Source organism: Tinamus guttatus, unplaced genomic scaffold, assembly GCF_059628265.1.
Source record: "Tinamus guttatus ecotype Peru unplaced genomic scaffold, ASM5962826v1 Tinamus_guttatus_pri_ptg000402l, whole genome shotgun sequence".
NCBI classification, from domain to species: Eukaryota; Metazoa; Chordata; class Aves; order Tinamiformes; family Tinamidae; genus Tinamus; species Tinamus guttatus.
In genome coordinates this window covers 121,635-138,125 of record NW_028288936.1, presented here as the reverse complement: position 1 = coordinate 138,125, position 16,491 = coordinate 121,635, and positions in this window count along the sequence as shown.

Below are 16,491 nucleotides of genomic sequence, written 5' to 3'. Positions count from 1 at the left end.
TGTTTAGATACCTGGGTGTAAGTGTTAAGTCTTAGGATCATAGAATCATAGAATGCTTAAGGTTGGAAGGGACCTCTAGAGGTCATCTAGTCCAACCCCCCTGCACACGCAGGGTCACCTAGAGCACGTGGCACAGGACTGCATCCAAGCAGGTTTTGAAGATCTCCAGAGAAGGAGACTCCACAACCTCTCTGGGCAGCCTGTTCCAGGGCTCTGTCATCCTCACTGTTAAAAAATTTCTCCTTAAGTTCATGTGGAACTTTTGATGCTTTAGTTTGTGGCCATTACCTCTAGTTCTGTTGGTGGCCACCAATGAAAAGAGGCCAGCACCATCCTCCTCACTGCCTCCCTTGAGGTACTTATAGACACTGATTAGATCCCCTCTCAGCCTTCTCTTCTCCAGGCTGAACAGGCCCAGCTCTCTCAGCCTCTCCTCATAGGGCAGATGTTCCAGGCCGCTGATCATCCTTGTAGCCCTGCGCTGGACTCTCTCCAGCAGCTCCACATCCCTCTTGTACTGTGGAGCCCAGAACTGGACACAATACTCCAGATGTGGCCTCATCAGGGCAGGATCACCTCCCTCGACCTGCTGGAGACGCTCTTCTTAATGCACCCCAGGATCCCATTGGCCTTCTTTGCCACAAGGGCACACTGCTGCCTCATGATCAACTTGTCTTCCACCATGACACCCAGCACTCTCTGTGGCACTGCTCTCCAGAAGGTCAGTCCCCAGCCTGTACTGGTATCTGGGGTTATTCCTCCCCAGGTGCAGGACCTTGCACTTGGCCTTGTTGAATTTCATGAGGTTTTTCACCGCCCAGTTGTCCAGTCTGTCCAGACCCCCCTGGATGGCAGTGCCGCCCTCTGGCGCATCAGCTACTCCTCCCAGTTTGGTATCATCAGCAAACTTGCTGAGGGAGCACTCTGTGCTGGATGAGGATCCAGGTCATTGATGAATAAATTGAACAGGACTAAACAGGAATAAATTGAACAGGACAGGTTACCCCATAATGATTCAGAACTCTCCAGCAAATCAGATTTGAGTATTCTAGTTTACCTATTGCTAATATTGGATTTATACAAAATGTAAGAGAGAGTAAGTGAATATATATATGTCATTTGGAATGTTTTAATTAAATCTAATGTTTTAATTAAAATGGTAATAAAATAGTTACTCACTTTGAAAACCTTGAGAGAAGACATTCAAACTAGTAAATATATTTACATTTTTTACATTGTAATTGAATAGATGCCTGTGATTTGGTCAGTTCACAGCTAGCAATTTTATCAGAACAAAGTCACTTGTTCCTCTGTTTTCTTGCCCTACACTAAGAAATACACAATGTATTTGCAAAGGTGTAGATTTAACACCAACACAGAAACATAGAATCACACAGAACGGCTGAGGTTGGAAGGGACCTCTAGAAATTATCTAGTCAAATCCCCCTGCTCAAGCCGGGTCACCTAGAAGCATGTGGCACAGGGTTGCATCCAGGCGTGTTTTGAAGATCTCCAGAGAAGGAGACTCCACAACCTCTCTGGGCAGCCTGTTCCAGGACTCTGTCAGTTTCACAGGAAAGAAATTGTTCCTCACATGGAAGTGGAACTGTGTTTCAACTTATACCCATTACCCCTTGTCCTGTCACTGGCCACCACTGAGAAGAGTTTGGCTCATCTTCGTTGCATTCTCCTTGCAGGTATTGATCAGATCCCCCACTCAGTCTTCAATTCTGCAGGCTAAAACAGGCCCAGCTCGCTTAGTCTTTCCTCACAAGATAGATGCTCCAGACCCTTAATCATTTTTGTTGTTCTACGCTGGATCCTCTCCAGAAACTCTACATCCCTGTTGTCCTGGGAAGCCCAGAACTGCACATAACATTCCAGGTGCAGCCTCACCAGAGCTGAGGAGAGGGGCAGGATCACCTCCCTCGGCCTGCTGGCAACAATCCTCCTGATGCAGACCAGGATCCCATTGGCCTTCTGGGCCACAAGGGCACATTGCTGACTCATGGTTAACGTGTTGTCAACCAGGACTCCCAAATCCCTCTTCATGAAGCTGCTTTCCAGTAGGTCAACCCCCTAATCTGTACTGGTTCCTGGTGTTGTTCCTGCCCAGGTGCAGGACCCTGAACTTGTCCTTGTTCAACCTTATGAGGTTCCTCTCTGCTCAACTCTCCAACCTGTCTGGGTCCTTCTGAATGGCAGCACAGCCCTCTGGAGTGTTGGCCACTCCACTCAGTTTGGTATTAAGCAGTAGCATGAAGAACACTTCAGAGGAATTGCCTATTTCTAAAAAGGTCTAATGTGAGTTGTGGTGGCATAACAAAGCATTGAAAAATCTTCGTTATGTTTCTAAGGTACCACACATTGAAATTATGTGCAGTTTTATTTCATGTAGAGAATGTGGATACATATGAATAACAAGCAGAAAATGTATTGTCAGAAAAATAAGAAAAAAAAAAAAAGAACAATAGCTTGGTCTAAGAATTGAATAATTGAATGCAAGTGTGTTATTTGATATATAAGTACCTTGTCTTTTATATAACTTAGTGGGTGTGCTCAATGACACAATACACATTTGCACATTCCAATCATTTTGATGAATCATCTAGGGAAGAAAAAAATTCTTCTCATTTGAATGCAGTAGCATCAGTATCTGTGTATTAAATTCATCCTACATTTAGCCCTATGCAAAGAAATGTCTGTTGGCTATTATAACAGCAAAATCTATTGCTCATTATCACCTCAAAGAGCCAACTGCAGTTATTCAAGGGTGGGCTCCCAGGGGAACATAAGTGACTGCCTGTGACACCACCTCTAGACAAACCAACAGGAGCTTCCCCTGCCTACAAAAATCCATGACGAGGAAGTGAAATGCTGAAAAACAACTTGAGCTACCTTCATTTGTGTCAAGATAATCATGTTTATTCAGCAGTGCTAGGAGAGTTTGCCAGCTCTGGTTTTCTAGTTTTGGCAGAACAACCTTCAAATACAATTATTTCACTGTGAAACCGAATAGCCCATTCCTGCATAACTCACCAGTGCCAGGTCTCCCGTTATTTGTTACATAGCAAAATAAAATCCAAATTTCTTCCCAAATGCCCTTTGAGACATCTATGTCCCAGATTTAGATCCTTAGATTATACCATCTTTATCTTGATTTTGCAATGAATTCTGAGTAACATGTTAGTCTGTGTCACTTCTGCACTTCAGCTACTATGCTATCAAGATTTTTCTTGCCTTCCAGCATAATGGCTGGTGACACATTTCAGTGTTGTCTGATTTTCAATCAGCTCAAATAACCAATTTGAACCTTGCTTGTCCTTGCTTTTTGTTTTGTTTTGTTTTTCTTTTTTCATGTTATTAGAGCTGTCAAAAGCAGAACATTGTTTTCAGAAAAAAATAGGCCTTCTAGATTTTTACCACATCAATACTTTTTGCATACATTGCTACTTCAATATCCAATTTAAGGCACTGTTAAAGCCTGCTGCTTAGACTGCCTTATTTATTCTTGAGTAGGATACAAGGATATTCTTCAGGCATCAAAATAATCTATTGTGTCTGTCAGGAGTCAAAGGCTGAAGAGATTTCTGAGAGCCATGATTTTTTTCTGAGTCAGGTTTTTCCTTACGCCTTGGCTTACACAAGAACCAGCAGGGCCCTGCTCGCTGCTATGTGGACATCTTCTGAAGTGATAGAACTTACAGGGTACAGTATTTTTAATAGGGACAACTACAGTTTTTAAGGCTTGTTTGATTTGGCCATGTGCACTTGTTCTGAAAGCAGATACTTTTATGAACATTTATGCTTGCTCAAATAGAAAGCTGCTTTTTTTTTTTTTTTTTTTTTTAGTAGTAGTAAAAGAGATTTGGAACAATCGAAAACCATATATATATATGTGGGAATTTTCTAGGTCCAACTAAACACATTATAAGAAAGTAGTTACAAATATAACCATTTTCCCCAGCAATATTCCACAGACCACTGTAAACTATTTCAAATCCTCTTTGCATTAAGAAGAGCATCTTCAGCAGGTCAAGGGAGGTATTCACCTGATGAGGATGGTGCTAAGGAAGATGGTGCTGGCCTCTTTTCCGTGGTGGCCACTGATAGAACTAGGGGAAATGGCCAGAAACTGAAGAACCAAAAGTTCCACAGGAACTTAAGGAAAAATTTCTTAACAGTGAGGGTGACAGAGCACTGGAACAGGCTGCCCAGAGAGGTTGTGGAGTCTCCTTCTCTGGAGATCTTCCAAACCCGCTTAGACGCAGTCCTGTGCCACGTGCTCTAGGTGACCCTGATGTGCAGAGGGGTTGGACTAGATGATCTCTAGAGGTCCCTTCCAACCTTAAGCATTCTATGATTCTATGATTCTGTGATTCATTCTATGATTTCAGTGGGCAGAGGGAAGCAAGTGGCTCTTTACTAATACTAACTATTACAGAAGATGGCCTGTAACAGTACTAGAAGCAGCTAAAAGTTTGATACTAATAGTGCAGTATCAGATATCTTTCATTTCTTGTAACAGTCTGTTATATTTAGTTTTATATATAGTCTTTTAAATATATAAGGTTATATTTCTTATAATAGTCCATGAAATAGTCCATTTTTCTTTAAGAGTCATTTTTCTCTAGCTGTATTTGCATTTGCAACACATTAAGATCTCAAATCAAAAGGCTAGTAGACAAGGCAATTATTAAAAGAAGTAAGCTTACTTCTTTGAGGTGAGTTGATAGTACTATTTACTGATCTAAAAATATTCTGCTATTCTCTTTACCTACAGTACAGGCTCACTGTTGCTTCAGGGCAAATGACAGGTTCAGTTTTAAGTTAAAATAAATGTTATACTTTGTTGTTCTGTACATATAAAAAAGAGCCCTATGTGGAAAACCATTTACTTACTCAAAAAGACTCATGTGTAACCTGGGCGTGAGGCCCAGTGTAAATGAATAGAAAAAGAAAAAACATCTAGGATTTTACATCGCCTTTGTGAGATATTTTGGTGAAGTCGGTAAAACCTCCGAAGAAACCTGCTTACAAAAGTGTATTTAACTCAATAATACCATTCTCAACATTGTAGCTGTGTGGAATAAAACTAAATAATTAATTAAATCTAAAGTTGAAAATGGATTTTGCTCTAAAAACCTCAGGCTTATTGAAATCACTTACACTTTTTTATTGTTTCAAGAGAAAAAATGTCTGCACTGCCTCTACAATATCTTTTTATGGCTGACTATTTTTCCTGCATAATCTCATCAGTACACAGTTAGGTTCATTAGGCTCTTCTCAGCTTTCTATTTTTACCTAAAAATAACTTTGTAAATGTTCTCTTTACCAAATCTCCGTGGGAAATCAGTCACTAAGAAAAATCAATTAAACACAAAAATTAATTTAGTCAGTTTTAAACAATATTCAAAAGTGGCTAATACTACCGTTTCAATAATATACAACAACATGATATTACTATAGGGAATAATTTCAAATAAACAGAAGAAAAACATAACAATTGACTTTTCAGCATCTCAGTGGGATGGATTGAAATTGAGCTGTGTTGGTAGCAAAGCTGAAAAACAATAAATACAGTAACAGCTTAAATAATTTCAAATAGTTTTTATTCTTCAGCATTTGTTTCCTCAGTGATTCAGGGACATCCAACACATTCCTTCTAAGTCTTATTTTTAGAGAGCTTTTAGTAATCTAAGTTTTCCTGCTCTGTTCTCCTAGGAAACAGCCTTCACACTTGTTTGATAGTTTATCTTATTACTCGGCATAATTTGAATTCATTTTTAAATTTTAGAAAATATCTCTATTTCAGCATTATCATGATCTTACCTAATGCCACAGTGCTTCTGGTTTTCTCGGTTTTACACTCTTCCTAGGAACACTTGCTTTTTTCATGGCTATGTTATCATTATGGTCCTGGTGATTGATAATCCAGGACTTTTGACAGCTTTATTATTATTATTATTATTATTATTATTATTATTATTATTATTATTATTTTCTCAGGGTAAGTCACAGAGCTATTTCCCATTTTATTTGACTCACACTGCATGAATCTATGAAACTGTATGTTATACTACTCATTTGTATTATTTCATGCCTCAGTCTGATCTAGTTTCCCCAGGGTAATATTAGTCCCTAGTTTTCTGCCATTCACAAACTTCATTAACACAATCCTAGATTATGTGCAAAGCAAGTCAATGAAAACATTAAGCATGAAGGACTTCCACAAGGGAAAAAAAATCCTCTCTGTATGAAAGAATCAGTATCTGTAAATCATTGCCATCTTTTGGTTCTCCTAATTATACTAATCCTCTACTCTCTAAGGAACTGTATTTTTTTATCCTTATTTTATCAGAAGCCCAGCTGAAATATATTATATTAGTAATATCTAGTCATCAGGAAAAGACTGAAAATTTATCAGGCATGATACAGTACATACATTGAAGCATATGTTTTAACTCGTTCTATTTTCACATAAGTTTACAGTGAAACCTTAAGTTTTTTATTTCTTATCTTGAAATATATTGTTGGAGAAATTATTTATTTGGACATTAATAAGATGCTTATTACTTACATTTTTTATTACCAATATGGATGTTTAATAACTCAGTAGATTATAAACATTGAAGATTATAACAGATGAAGATTATAAACATTGGAAAAGAATGTTAGTATCAATAATGAAAACCTCAATTGCCGATACACTTGAAATTCAGCTTCCATAAATAACACAGTCTGACCCTCTGTTCTCACTCATTTTCCTAATTCTTCAAGAAACTTAATACATGCCTAATTTTGAGCACACATCATCTTCAGTAAAGTTAATAGGATTATTTCAATTTAAAATGAAGCATGTTTGTTAACTGTCTTGCTAGATTTTCAGTCATGGAATTAAAATTAACCCACTTTTATGGAGTTTTTGAAAAAGACATTTTGAAATTTCCAATGCTCCTAAGTTTTTTTTTTTTTTTTTTTTTTTTTTTAAACAAAACACGGTGCTCCAGAATGCTTTGATGTTTTAATTTGATGCTCTTCTAATAGGGCTTTTGAGGATGGGGACTCTTATTCCTAGAGATTAATCTCTAGCTTGATTTTTCTTTCCAGTGCACATAGAAAGCCAATGGCTCTGCAATACATTTTAGTGGAATCTGTACGAATGAGCCCATAGAAATCCCATGAAAATCAACAAAGAAAAAAAAAAAAAAAGAAAAGAAAGAAAAGAAAACCATCCCATAAAGACAGAACAACCCCATGAATCAGTTCAGACGGGGGGAGACTGGCTAGAAAGCAGCTTGACAGAAGAAGACCTGGGACACCTGGTGGACAGAAGCTTGGACTTGAGTCACCTATGTGTCCTTGCAGTGATGAAGACTAGTCTCGTGGTGTGCCGTTTTAGGAAGAACAGTGCCAGCAGGTCAAGGGAGGTGATTCTTTTCCACCATTGGATGTGGTGAGACCTCGCATGGAGTGCTGAGCTCGGGTCTCAGCCTCCCAGTAAAAGAGAGACATGGACATGCTGGAAAGGCCACCATGATAGTTAGAGGTCTGAAATCCCCTGGTGTATGTTGAGAGATTTGGTTCAGGCTAAAGAACTCAAGGTTAAGAGAAGCTTTTAAGACAAAGTCTTCAACTTTAGGACAAAGTCTTCAACTACCTTGTAGTTGTACACTCAGAGGTGTACAGAAAAACTTGGCAGGAAGTGAGCACAAGTTGCAACAAGGAAAATGCCGACTAAGTGTGAGCAGAAAACTTTTTCAGTGAGGTTGGTTAAGCACTGGACCTTCTGGATCCACTTCACAGCTCAGGAGCTAACTTTTAAATTGCTGATGGGATTCGTCAATTAATTCTGAATACTTTCTGCAATACAGCAGTCAATTTTGACTGATCTGTTTCTAGTTTGACATTTTGAGTCCAATCCAAAGTAAAAAGAAGCCCCATTTCATTTACTTTAGAAGGCTTTGGATCAGGTTTATTAAAACAAATAGAGTTTGGATATAAACAGGCAGGAGCAAGAGACAAGCTTTCTTGCTACCTTGCTTTACACAGAGGAATAAGTTGATTAAAACTGAGAACAAAGAAGAAAATGAATCACACACTTGGAAAGCTGTATTTTTTCTGTTAGGTCTCAACTAAGCACTCAGTTAAAACAGTCCCCTTGTGCAGTCTTCCCTGGCTTTTTAAACTACATTTCAAAGGATGAGAAGAAAAGATTGTGTGGGCATTAAGCAGTCTCATGGAATGAGGATCAGAGAACATTATTCACTTTTCTGCTGAATGCCCTTACAGCTGTGATACTGTGCTCAGTGCCCTTACAGCTGAGATACTGATGCAAATTCTTTCTTTCCCTACTCTCAGCTATCTATCTTGAATTATTTGCTACACAATGATCAGACTTACCCTGACAGGGATTAGAGGGTGAGGAACATAGAGTCATATTCACACATTCTCTGTATTTCATGGCTTTGGGTTGATGCCTGTGGCTTTTGTCCTCCTGAGCTAGGTATTGAATCTCACTGTTCTCATTTTGGATAGATGCACTCGTTGTGGTTGTGGAAAGTGGGTATTAGGACTAACACATTATTTCTCTTCCCTTTTTTTTTTATTACAAAAAAAAAGATACATTACTTCTCAGAAAAGACTCTCAGATTCTGAATCACAGGCACTTCCTTATATGCCTGACCCAGGTATCTTCGTTCTGAGCATAAGGGATTTAAAAGATGTTTTTGAACTTTCTATCTCCATGGTTAGCACCAATATTTTCAGTTTCCTACTTATTATCTGCACTGACTTCCTGTCTACTAGACAAGGTTTGAGGTTCCGAACCTACAGGACTCAAAAGCCTTGAGTTCCTTTTTGGATTAAACAGTTAGACTAGAATTTTTATATAAAAATTGCAAATAATTTGTAAGAAAGAAACAGGCTGTGAAATTTTTGTGCACGGAAAACACACACATTTATATGCAAAACCAAAACTAATTACATAGCCTATTAGCTTTGTATTAGTCCAGCTACAAAGTCATCCAAATTGTTTAACTATTAAAGGAAAAGCCTCAGCAGTAATAGGGTTAAAATTAGCATGCAAACATTCTACTCTTTCACTGCCTGTCAGGGTCCATAGGTCAATTTAAACTCTCCCCCCTCCCCCTTTTTTTTTTCTTTTTTTATCATGGGACTGGGGAAAGGTGACAAAAACTTGTTAGCAGCCCAGGTTCTTCACTGGAAGGAAAATGATGCTGATGGAAGAATTTTCTCCCCTTTCCTGCATTCATTTGGGAGTTAAAAGTGTTTATGTATTTGCTAGCATAGGTCATTTGCTTACTCTTCTTTAACTGCTCCACAAATTATATGTTATAATCCAGTTTTACTGTAGTTTTGCATATATTCTGTATTTGTCCTTTTATTGTAAGAGTGGCTACATACATAAATGTAATTATTACAGTAACACACTAATAATTTTTTGTGCTACATATAAATTGATATGATAACTATATCCTTATAAGCAAATGCAGTAAATTGTTAATTTTTTGAGGAAAAAAGTCAGAACATAAAACATGGAATTTTAACAAGAATTCCAGTTTACTATGATAGGCAAAACACTCTTTCAAAACATATTAGCTTTATATATTTTTTAAAAAAAGATTTGATTAAGTTCCATCTTTTATTTTGATAATAAGAGATTATTTTGAATGTCTTGTTATTTTGAAATAATTCTATGAAAATAATGAAAAAAGATCTAAGAATGTTGATTGAATGAACTCAAAAAGGAGACATTTCTACTTACATTAATCTATTTAGAATGAAGTGGATAAACTATAAATCAGGAATTTGCTATCCCCACTCCACAAAAGACACCAAGATAGAGCAAAATGAAAATGAACACCATTTACCTTTCCAAGGTAAGGTGCACTTATTTAGAGCTAGGCTTGTAGAGGGTAATTGGAAAAACCTTTGTTATGAGAGTCTTTGTGCATTAGCTTCTGGTATTTCCTCTGTTTCAAGGGACACCTGATAATCAATGTCATGTTAAAAGAAAAACGTTCTTCCACAGTTATATATAACCTTTGTTAAGGATGCTACTGAAAATGATTATCAGCAGCTGCAAACCTCAGGCTGATGGAAGATATGAGAAGTTATCTTGCCTTTCTTCCTGGAATTACCAGGTCTATATTTTCTCTTTATACTCAGTGGCTACAGTGGACTTCAGCATAGTGAATAGTCTGTTATAGCTATCAGCCTGTGGCAACCAAAACTTAAGTCAATTACTCTGTCAAAAAAGCTTAGCTCCCCATATGCTCTCATACTCTGGCTCCCTAGGAGTCATCTATGCTGCAGGCATGTTATTTCACTTCTAGCTCTCCTCCAAGGTCAACCACATAGATCCATCCAAGAAATTACACAGGCACATGAGTAGAGTTCTGGAGACTTCTTTCCCCACCCTAGAACTGCGTATCATGAAAAATAAACCTCTATTTGTGTTGAATGTTGACTCTTAGTGTCTTTCTGACTTTGATCTGCAAGTAACAAATTTATTACATTATTTGGTGTTCCCCACAGAATGGTAATGTATTATTAGCAAAATAAGAGAATGCATCACATCATTTTTTTTTTTTTTTGTGGCAATAGTCATCATTAAACATGTGTAGCTGGGCATGAAAGCTTTTTTTTTAACATTTCCTACTTTCCCACATAGATGAAAACAAAAAGTTGAAAACATTAGAGCACAATGAAATGTTCTTTGCTTCTATTTTATTACTTGAAACTTGCTAGCATTTATTTGCTGCCAACTTTTTAAGAAAACTAAAAACATTTTCTCTAAAAAAAGATTATGTTAATTTCCAAAAAGTTTTTTATTATTATTCTTTGAACCAGATAATATTAATTTATTTAGGCAGCAGGTAATCATATTGATAGCTGAATATAGAAGTTTTTTTCAATAGTAAAGTTAATTTTTGACAACTTTGACACATTTCTGTGAAAAAATCTTTTTTTCATCAGATCAGCAGTCTCCCAGGAAAAATTGTTTTACTGCAAAAATCACAGTTTGCTCTACCAGAAATGTGTCTTCCTTAATAACTGAGACTTTGACTCTTAGTTTGGCAGGAAGACTAGCATAAATCAGATGGTATCCAGAAGCGGGTGCAATAGCACAGCAATTTCTCAGGTCAAACTAAATTTGGCAGCTGCATTAATATATACATTTCTGTAAGTACTTCTGGAGTGGGACTTCCACCATCAGTTTCTGCAATGAAACAATAAACAATTCATTTAGAAGCTGCATTTAACTCAGTATTTCAGCTAGCATTTCAATTATAATTTCAGTCAGTTTAATGTGATAACATGCTAAGTGACCCAAAAGCTGGCTAGTGGGTCATTTGGGATTCCTTCAACAATCCATAAGAAATGTTTTGTCGCTATGGCCAAAAGCTCCGGGAATGTGTTGTGGGCTGCGTCGCATATTTCCTAAATAAAACTTCCAGATGGGTTTTCATGTTTTTATTTTTGTCAATTTAGAGAGTCTGCAGATTGGTTCAAAAAGTTAACTGCATACGGAAAGGCATTAGTAGAATATTCCATTCCCAAATTTCTGTACACTAGTGTCTAAGCTTCTGTGCTATGCTGAAGCATCTTTTAGTTAGCAGAGCTACTCACATTCCTCAGATCTATCCCCTGTGCTAGGAAGAAAAAAAAGAAAGCAAGACACTATTTGTTATTCCATCCATTTTTTTTTCCTGGAGGAATTTGAAGCTCATTCAGGTATATTCTGGTGATGGTGGAAAAGATCAACAATATTCTAAAAAATCTTTCCTCCAGAATGAGGAAACAGAGGGAAATTTCCTTAAACAAAAAGAAATCAGCAATCAAGAAGCTAATTACATGACATAATTCCATTTCAGCCACTGTATTCATTAACCTGTGCTGGAACTGAGAGAAAAAGGTCTTCTGCACCATTTTAAACTGTTAAAAGCCTTGGGACCATGCAGAACTCTTGAGCTCGCTGTGGAGAACCTCTTCACTTTTCTGTCTGCCTGCAGCCACTTCTCCGCTCACTCTGAATCTCAAGTAGGTCCTCAAGTGTATCGTTATCTGTTCAGAACATATATTAGGTGAACTGGGACAACATGGAGAAGGATTTGGGCTTCACAAACTTGTACTCTGGGTAACTATAAACCATTGCAGGATTATTTCAGTCTACATTCAGGCTTAGAAGCTTTCAGGAAAAAAGATTGTGATTATGCACAGATATTCCTGGAAAGATCTACTACTCCACTAAAGAGCAAGGACTAGCTCTATCAAATTTTATGTGAACCTCTTTTATTAACTGAATATATATATATATATGTATAATATGTATGTATGTATGTATATATATATATATATATATATATAAGACATAGAAACTAGTTTAAGGCATCATCTTCTTTACAACTGGCTAGCTTGAGAGATAAACAACTATGGATAGTATATTTATAAACGGTTCTATTTTGGAAAATATATTTTCCCCCTTTTCCTGTCATTTTTCTGTTTTTATCCTTTAGGGATTCCAAATGTGGTTACTGATCTGGACTGGAACAAGAGCATCATCACCAAATAGATCTGTTCTTCTTGCAGGAGAAGGTTATGGGAATGGGGAAAATGTGAATAAAACCAAACATAAGCTCTTCCCTTTATTGTGAGAGAAAATATTTTCAAGGGCTGTGCAGAGAAAATCCTTTTGTAACTTCCTACAGCTCTGCTGTATAATTGATGTTTTCTGACAGTATACATTAATGTAAGGATTAAAATGTTATATGTTTAATACTGGCATCTAATTAATATAAAATTTGCCATGCAAGCAGAATATGGAAACTCAGAGTCACTATAATATGAAAAACAGAAAAGCCACATTAGCCACAGGAAATATTTCAAAAAGTTTTGAACTACAATTTTTTGCTGAACATGGAATGAACCCTTACTCTTGAGGTCTCCTAGGAAAATTAAATTATGACTTCTAGGTTATAAAAGAGAAACCTTCGTAAAGACATCCTTGGCATTTTGTTCCAAAAAGTCTCAATGTTTTAAAATGTAAATATGAAAAATTCTGAAAGGCAAAGAGTCTAAAGTATATGAATGCATTCATACCCTTTATCCATATCATTGCTTAGGTTCATTTCTTAGATTTATGCTTGTGTGAATTGAAGCTGGGTACTAAAGACATTCTTTTTTCTTGCAGGTTCAGAGAGCAATTCAGACAATCAGTCTTTTGGTTCTATCAGAGCTTCTCATTTTATTTGTGTCTGTATGTGTAAAAGCTTATTTGTATGGTAGTTTTTGAAGGGAGAGCTGGGGAAAGAGAGAGCAACAGCATCAAAACCGAAACCTATCTCCAGACTATTGAAGAAAGTCAGTTTCAAAATCTTTCCGTCGGTTTTAACAAAACTTTCTTTACATAGTATTTTAATCTCCAACATGAAATATCTGGCTGGAACACAAAGTCCAAACTCCTTTTGCTGCCCTTCCCTTCCTTTAGCTGAATGAAATACTATGCCTAGGGCACTGATGTTTAACATGTGATTCAAACATTTGTCTGAATTGCTCAGTGCAGCCTCTCCAGCCTGAGACTCCCAGGCCTGTGGTGGGTACCCACAGCATGAGAGTCCTGCGGGAGCATGAATACTCTCTGGCATCGGAGAAAGTTTCGTGAGTTTTGCTCTGTGTCTGGGGAAAGTCTCTGTTCTGAGAGAACATTTAAAAATGTAAAGCACACAAACAGAACTTTTGTTGTTCTTGTTGTTTGATCTGTTCTCACAGTACGAAAAATGCAGTAGCAGTTTTCAGGCTATGGAGACTGCAACTCTAAAAAGTGCTTTGCAAGTGTGTTAAGTTAGAGAGGCTTTAGCATGAAAGACTTTTATAGGAGCTCATATTGCCACAAACACGCATCAAAAATGTCATTAGTATTACTGTAAAATGTGTTAGTGTTGTGTGGTATTTCTCATTTTTAGGTAAGGATAAGGTGTTTAAAGTTTCTTTCTAATTAAACTGCTGAGACATTCCCCCTTTCCAAAATAAACAGAATTTTGAACTGAGGGTCAGAAGGGATTGATTCAGTGCTGGATCTCTGCATTTCCTTTGTGATATTGGGCAAAACATAGTGTTATTTTATTTTATTTTTAACTCACTTATGCATCTGTAATGATAACTCATTATTTATGTTAATTTTGATTCCTTTGTACTGGAAGATTTAGTACAGATATCACACTTGCACAATAGATCCGCAATATCATTTAAACTTTATCAGATCTACAGTAAAGGCATTGTGTAAGCATTGTAATTTTCTACTTTTTCTACTTTGTGAATATAAATCATTGAATTGTACATATATGACAGTATCAGTAGTATTTCTCCATTATATTGTGTGCTAAATATTCAATAATGAATGATTGTTGTAAAAATCTGTCTCAAGAAACATTTTACCCATTGTTCAAGTTCCTTCTCCTTACATACATACATATGTATGAAATATAAAAAAAAAAACATATAAAATGTGTATGCTTTTACAAAGTTCAGATTGTTCCTACTTCACTGTTTATCTACTGGACATGCCATGTATCTTTTTTCTTTAAATATTTGATATTTTAATGAATATTGTAATATGTTAATAAATTAGGAAGATTTTTTTTGGCATGCTCATTGCTAAAAATATATTCAAACATAACCAGACTGCAATACTTTATTAAAAATAATTCACATTCACTCCAGTAAAAGTGCAAAGTATTTACTTTTTAGAACTTCTGGAGTCTACCATTCTGTAGAAATCAGTAATCTTATTGTTTTGTACACCTGTCTCATTGCCTTAAAACACTAAAGAGAAATGCCATCTACCAGCTACAGTTTTCCGTGCTTTCCTCAAACCCAATTAGAACATATCTGTCTAGAATATGGGCTTCTGCTACACCCCTCTCCCTCTGATATCAATAATCATATTTATCAAATATAACCTGGCATTTGTAATATAAGATAGAGATTAAACATTCCGTGCTCAATATTTTTTTCAACTTGCGGCACACAGTTGCATTACCTTTCTTTAAATATTCTGCACACCCAGGAACAAAGAATCAAATGGCTATAAAATATATGCTTTCCTTTACATTTTTGACATGACATAGTTCAAACCTAATAATTTTGCAGTCCTGCAAGCATAGCAAAAGTGTCTATCACAATTATTTCTCTTTGAGAATGTTCAATGCTTAAGCTGAGGAATGTAGAGAAATGAGTCAGTCTGCATTACAAGTGTTATATTTTAATGACGATTAAAGTTAATATCATTGAAATATTTAAATTTAGGTGGAAGTGAATGCTAAGATTAATAATAATTTGGCTCTCTGTAGTATTCTTTATTCATTTTTACTTTCACAGCCTTTCTAACATGTACATATTCTCACTATCTCTTTTCTCCTAACTTCTTATGTGTTGATAAAAGCTCTTAGAGTATTACTTTTTATTAAGACAGTTTAGGAAATTCCCTTTAAGTGTTGCTTGTCTTAACAATCTTCTTGTGAATAGTAGAGGTAGTGTTGACTTCAATTAATTTGAATCAGTTTCTGTTTTCTTTAGTGGAAAAGAAATTAGTAAGGAAAATGAAGGAAAATGAAGAGAAAGAGAGGAGAGGAGAACAGACGAGAGGAGAGGAGAGGAGAGGAGAGGAGAGGAGAGGAGAGGAGAGGAGAGGAGAGGAGAGGAGAGGAGAGGAGAGGAGAGGAGAGGAGAGGAGAGGAGAGGAGAGGAGAGGAGAGGAGAGAGGAGAAAAGGGTCACACAAACAAATGATTTGTGAAGAATCTTCAGGTCACTTCATCTGTCACTTCTGCTGTCCATTAGGTCTGAATGGCTTATCTTCTTTTCCTCAGTTACCTATGTAAAATAAGGGTAATCACATAAAGTTTGGCACACATAAAGCGTTTACTTGACATTTTAGGAGGCTGCATGATAAGAAATGAAGCATAGATTCCAAATTTATTATTGACATATTTCTTCATGACAGTTTCCAAAGCTTCAGTTCTACAGAAATGACTGCAACACATCACCTTTTATTCCCTCAGTGATTAATGTCTGTGCTTATCTTTGTTTCTGAGGAGCCACTGTACTGAAATTGGTACTAAGATTGGAACCTTAAATAATAAATTCCCTTGGTGGGATCCTTTCATATTTGTTTCTTTCTTTCTTTCTTTCTTTTTTTTTTTTTTTAGATTAAAACAATATGTACTGTTATCTTGAGACAGGACATAAAATGAAGCTTTTCTTGTTTTTAAACAATATGAAGTTCGTATGTTGTATAAGCAAAATTTGAAAGGTTTATTGGACGTTGTAGATCAATATGTTCTATTTCTTTGTATCTCCTTTTATCTGTAATAGAGGAATTCCATCAGGGACGTAACAGCATCCAAATTGCAATGAACTCACAAGAGTAACCAACTTAGATGTCCGTCTTCATCTAATATTTGTGACT